Here is a 6,271-nt window from a genome sequence, read left to right as displayed (position 1 = left end):
GCGATGCCAGCCCCCTGCAGCCCGGCAGCCGTGCCCTCCCGGCCCAGAGCAGGAGAGGGGCGGAGGGATGGCGTGGGGAAGCCACCTGCAGCCCATCCCTCCCGCCTCCATCGCGCACGGCGCGTCCTGCGCGGCGCAAAGGGGACAGGAGCTCTCTAGACGCGCACAGGTTTAATAGGGGGGAAAAGGAGGTTTGGTGATGTCTGCTCCTTGCTCCCCGATGAGGAGCCGCCACTGGTAGCGGGGCTCTGTCGGGAGCCCCCGCGCCGCTCCGGGGAGCTCTGCCCGGCGGAGGATGCGCTGCGCTCCCGTCGGCAGCATCGGCATCCCTGGGATCAGCGGTTCGGCTCACACCCTACATGTGTGTCCCTGCTCACACCCCTGGCATCAGTGTCCCTGCTCACACCCCCGACATCAGCGGCTCTGCTCACACCCTACATGTGTGTCCCTGCTCACACCCCTGGCATCAGTGTACCTGCTCACACCCCTGGCATCATCAACCCTGCTCACACCCTACATCAGTGTCCCTGCTCACACTCCTGGCATCAGTGTCTCTGCTCACAGACCGACATCAATGTCCCTGCTCACACCCCTGGCATCATCAACCCTGCTCACACCCCCGACATCAGTGTCCCTGCTCACACCCCTACATCAGTGTCCCTGCTCGCACCCCTGCATCAGTGTCCCTGCTCGCACCCCCGCATCAGTGTCCCTGCCCACACCTCCCGTCTGAGCCCATCTTCCCCCTGCCTGCCAAACATCTGCAGCATCCCCCCTCCTGCCCCTTGATTCGCTGTTTCTCCTTATTGAGCTCTCCGAGTCTCTCTGCAACTTGTCAGAACCTGTAATAAAATGCCCTTTTCGTCGGCAGCTAAAGTCCAGAGGGCATCAGATCCATTTCCAGCTGACAGCGGAGGAGCCGGGCAGGACAGCGGCGGGAGGATCGCTTCTGTGTGCCCCAGGGGCTTTCACTATTTCACAGCAGGGACCCCGAGGGCAGCCGGTCCCCACTCTGCCCTCCCGGGTAGAACACTGCAACCTGGCTTGGTCACCCAGCACCGCACTTGGACCAGAGCTGGGGCTCCTGGGCATCCCCTGCCCTGGGGGAGCCTGCAGGTCCCTGCCAGGGAGGGCACTAAACACCAGAACATCCTCATGGCCCAGCCTAGATATGTGAATTATTCTTATTCTCATTGTTATTGCCATTTTTTTTTAGTTATTTCTTATTTTAATTCTTTATTTTTACTACTAATATCTCCAGAGTACATGGAAGAAGCACGACCACTATATGATACATATATTTACTATTATATACTACATACATATGTATATACACATATATATATGCATGTATACATATATACATATATGTATACTATTATATATTATATAGAAGGCAACATCGGACACATGCAATGAATATTTGCTCCTTTTGTATCCAGATGCCTGTGCATTGAGAATAATGCACGACCATAAATATGAATATCTATAAGTGGTGTGTGTTTATGCTTGCATGCATATGTACATTAATAATCATGCGCTGTACACGTGTTTGCACAGAGAGGACATGTATCTACATAGAAACATAAGGACACGTTTTCCTTGTGTGGAACTGCACAAAAAAATGTCCATCCTGCCCAGTCTGCCCCTCGTCTGCTCCCAGAGTTGTGTGTAGGACCAGAAAAGCATGTCAGAGTATAAGGTGTGAGAGGCCAATAAGCCCTTAAGTGGTTACACGTGATTTATTTTCTTTTCAAGCCCAAGCAAACAAATCACAAAGAGGAGGTTGGTTAAAAAACACTCGCAGCAAGGTGCTCTGTAACCCCAGCACAGCCCAGCGTGTCCTGGCACGGGGTCAGGCTGTGGGGCTGCTGCTGGGGCTGCGCCTCTGATCAACTATTTATGGCCACTGCATCTTTGCATAACATTTACTTTGCTTTCTTTAATGGCTTTCTGCACTCCTTTCCCTGCTCCTCGCTGCAAACAGCCTCAGTCAGCCCCAGTGATGATATCAAGGAAGGTTTTTCTTTTTTTTTTTTATGGTCCAGCCAAAGCGAGGTCATTCTAATAATACCCAAGGTCACTGGTGGGAGCCACCGAGTCTCCCAGTCATTTTTCATTTGCTTGCAACAGTTAATGACAGTCACAGGGATGGAGCTGGGAGCTGATGGCCATGTGATGTCACCAGCACATGCTAGGGGATTATAAGGGCAGGTACAGGGCAGGGTTGTGGATTAAAGATGATGGGGAAAAAAAATCACTATTAACTGCTTCACTCCAGCAGCTTGGCGGAGAAAAAAAAAATAAAAACGCTACAGACAAAGGACAGGGGGGATTTCTTCCTCCCACCCCCCTCCAAATCAGTCCTCTAAAATGCCAGCTCAACTGCTCCATTTTTTCCTGATTTAGTGACTCAGCTGGAAGAGATCTGTGCAGTGTGTGAGGGGAGGCGCTGCTCGCTGTACCAGCTGCTGGGCAAGAGGTTGCAGAAGCAACCTTGCGATTTCCTGGGGGCGTTCCTCTCCCTCCCACCCAAATCAGGGGCCTCATCCCTCTCCTCCTTCTGCCAAGGGCAAAGCCTGTGCTGGCACCAGCAGGAGTCACACCTAGACAAGATTTTGGAGGTGTGTCGGGGGAGTTTTTTGGTTGTTTTAACTGATATTTTCTATTCTAGCTGTCCATTTGGGGGAAAAAAAAGAACAAGAAGGAAGCAGATCTGGTTAGATCCGCCTGGTGGGTTTGCTCTGTGGCTGGGGGTGCCCTGGGGAGGTGGGTATTGATTTAACCATGTGCACCAACTGTGAGGTCCATGCTGCACAGTGCCCCTCACAGAGCCGTGGTCATCCTCAGAGCTGCCCTCGCCCCCAGGGAGCCACCCCAGGGCTCCCAGTGCTCATGTGTGGCCCCAGGTTCAAACCCATGGGCTGAAACATCACACCCTGGAAACCCAGGAGAGTGCAGGGACCAGGGGAAGAAGCTCCACAATCACCTAGATGTCAAATTTCCAAATGATTTAATAAATATAATCATATTCTGCTCCAAATGTACAGAAGTAAGAATTTTTTTACCAGTAGGACAACTAATAGATTGGACAAACTGCTCTTTGTCACTGAGAAACAAACCAAAAGGAAGATAAATTGCATATTAATCTTCACTTCTCATTACTGAACTATTTTGTCTTAGTTATCTCATCTTATTGTATTTATTTATGAAACATGACCTTCTCATAGCCTTTGTTTCTGCATCTTTATTCTTTTCTGACATATTAACTGTAGAGTGACCATAAGTTTAATGGTTTATTACTGTCAACACATATATTTAAAAAAAAATTCCATGGAGAAAGTTAGATATCAGTTAAAATCTTCATCCAGTGATTTTTATTAATTCAATGTACAAGAGAAAAACATGGCAAACCACAAGAAAACAATTACGACAGAAAACAAGTGATTGGTTTATATGATTATCTGATTTCTAAAATTGTTTTGTAGCCTCCAACCATTTATGAAACTCTCTCTGCTGAGGTCAGTGGACTTTGGATGGACTCCTGTTTAAAGCAGAATGGATCAATGGAGTGAAGAGATGAGTTCAAACTGATGTCGCTGTCCAAAACACCCCGAGATGCATAAACCCCACACTTCGTATTTTCTGTTTTTGTTATCTCTTCTTAAAGCTCATCCCTGCAAATAACTTTTCCTTCAGATCCTGTGTCTCCTTTGGATGAGAAGGCAGGAGCAGATGAGCTGGAGGCTGAATCTTGGAGCCAAACTGAGCGGTGGTGGCTGCAGTGACCCCTCTGAAGGATGCTGAGCTGCAGCAGTGCCATTCCAGCTCTGGGATGTTTTGTTAAGGATCCTCAGGTGTCACCTGGTGCTTACTGTCAGAATCCAAGCCTGCTGCATTTATTTCTTTTCCCTGGGAGGACACAGACCCGTGTGCTGCTCCTCAGATGAGAAGAAGGTGGCAGATCCTTCCTATCTGCCTGTTTTCCGTAGAAATGCCTCGCGTCCCGTTTGTCGTGGTTAATAGGATTAGAGCATCAGCCTTTCTGGAGGAGATTGAAATGCAGGGGAACAGTGGTACTGAGGTGTCTTTCTTCTCCTCCTGTGATGGGCAGAAGGACACACCTCCAAGCAGAGGGGATTTGTCTGGTGGGAGCAGGCAGATTATCTGTATCTAGTGAAACAAGGTGTGCATGGCAACCTTTGCCAGGGCTCAGAGCCAGAACCTACTCACTATAAAATAATTGTGTCACTACCTAACCAAGGCACTCTTCATGTTTCATTTATCTTTTGACTGTAATTGAATGGTTGAACAGCAAAAAAAAAAAAAATGTAGACAAATTCCAGCTGTATTGAGATCTGTTTCTTTCTCTGCTACCATGGCCCATCATTAGATAGTTTCACTCTCTGTACAGAAGGTCAGAGAGTATAAATATAAATTGCATTTTGCATTACTTCTAGATGAGTGAAGCTGTCAAAGCAATAATATAAGCTTTCAGTCCCACATTCTACCACTTCTTTCCCAGTTTTTGGCCAGGAGGTCATGTGCAAATTGAACGTGACAGCCCAGACGACATGTCCAACAGACTTATATTGTTAGACATTTCTGCCATGGCACTCACCACAAATTAAACCCACGTCGGACTTGGAGCTCTTCAAGAGCTGCTAACAGTAGCTCAGGCTTCTTGCAAAAAAGTTTATGTCCACGTCAAGCCTGTGCAAGAATAACAGCAACTCTTTTGGAGGATCTTGTCAAAAAAATGGAAAACACGAGGGGAAAAAAATCTGACAGGTAAACCTGAAAGAGCTGAGCACAGTAATGCAGACTTTAAGTTGTTTGAAAGGTGGGTAAATCTATGCTGTATATGTGTACTCTTCACTTCTGTCAAAACTCTCTCCTCCAATCTATCATTAATATGTAATATTTGGTATTTAGTGGATATTTTTGCTGTCTGCATTCAAAAGAGAGGGAGCAAACTCCTAATTTTCCACCTCTTTTTATGCAAGCAAAGTTAACTTTGTGTCTCTTGATAAAACACTGTGTACAGCAGTTAAGATATTGTTGATAATTTAGAAATAACTGTATATTTATAGCATTGAAATCTGCATGGGCAACTTCCACTAGCAGCTATTTGAATGTTGTAGTCTAAGTTAATTTGTGAAAATAGAAGCTACTGAATATTGTCTTTTATATTAACTCGGAGCACAGTTTTCTACAGAACACCAGAAGGATTAAAATTGAGGTTGTTGTCTTTAGCTGGAGTCAAATCAGGTGTCAAAGTAGCTTTAGAAAGTTCTTTGTGCTGTGTACAAAGATAATGCTGAATGACAGTGAAACAAGATCGCTCTGGGGACAGAAAACCAGATTTCCAGCCCTTCACCTTTAGGTGTCTCAAAATGCAGCACGGGCTCTGAACAACTGAAAATTCTTAGCATCTGGCAGTGTCATGCTAAAGAGCTGGTGGTCTTGGTCCAAATCTTGGCAGAAAGGGGTTCACGTTATAAATTACATTATAAATTACATTATCTGGCAAATCTTTGCAGCATTCTGAGCAGAGGGGCCAAGAGCTCACTTGGCACAGAACCTCCTGCTTCCCTTCATGGCAGAAATGTTCTCCCCAGATAAGGGCTGAGCACGGATCAAGAAAAGTCCCTGCCATTCTTGCTTTACCAGCTTCCCATGAATGAACAAAGAACTTCATTTTCAAGGACTACCAAGGCTTTCTCTCTCAATTTTTAATTTTTTTTTCTTTAGAAGGACTAAACTTAGAGTGAAGAGTTTGAGCCCCATCTGGTACAAATCGGTAGGGGCTTTGCAGGCTTCAGTAGAGCTACACTGATTTACACCAGATGATGCTATTAGAGGACTGAACTATCCAACAATAATTATTAAAAAAAAAATGCCTTTGATTATGCATGTGCAACAACTATTTATGTTTACATTGCAGAGATTTGCATGTAGCACAGTGGGGAGTATTTTATCTCTTGAAAACATTGCACCAGCAGGAATAATCCACTGACACTCAAATGAGCAAAGAAATACCCGTGTTTTACCACAAGATGGACCATAAAGGATGTTCTTCATGTGTCTTTTTCGAGCAGATTTGTCAATAATCCTCAACTGTGAAGTTTATTCTAAAGAAAGAGAGATGGGACAAAAAGAAAAAGGTTAAAGTTATGTTCTGTTCCAGGCGGTTGCATTACAGATTGCTCTGAACTCTGGGTCTCGGTGCAGCCAGGTGATCCTGCACTTGGGAAAGAGGATGGGGGAA

General features: G+C 45.9%; 1 long non-coding RNA gene across 1 annotated transcript in view; it reads right to left on the bottom strand.

Moving 5' to 3' along the window:
- Positions 1-5,950: 5,950 nt before the first annotated feature.
- Positions 5,951-6,271, bottom strand: part of LOC134425029 (uncharacterized) — a 32,347-nt gene continuing 32,026 nt past the window's right edge. Inside the window, exon 3 of the long non-coding RNA XR_010029572.1 lies at positions 5,951-6,134. This is a non-coding gene — a long non-coding RNA (uncharacterized LOC134425029). The remainder of the gene's footprint in view (positions 6,135-6,271) is intronic.

The sequence above is a fragment of the Melospiza melodia genome, chromosome 15, assembly GCF_035770615.1.
Source record: "Melospiza melodia melodia isolate bMelMel2 chromosome 15, bMelMel2.pri, whole genome shotgun sequence".
Taxonomy (NCBI): Eukaryota; Metazoa; Chordata; class Aves; order Passeriformes; family Passerellidae; genus Melospiza; species Melospiza melodia.
The sequence above is the reverse complement of the archived record's forward strand: the minus strand, read 5'-3'. Positions and strand labels throughout refer to the sequence as shown.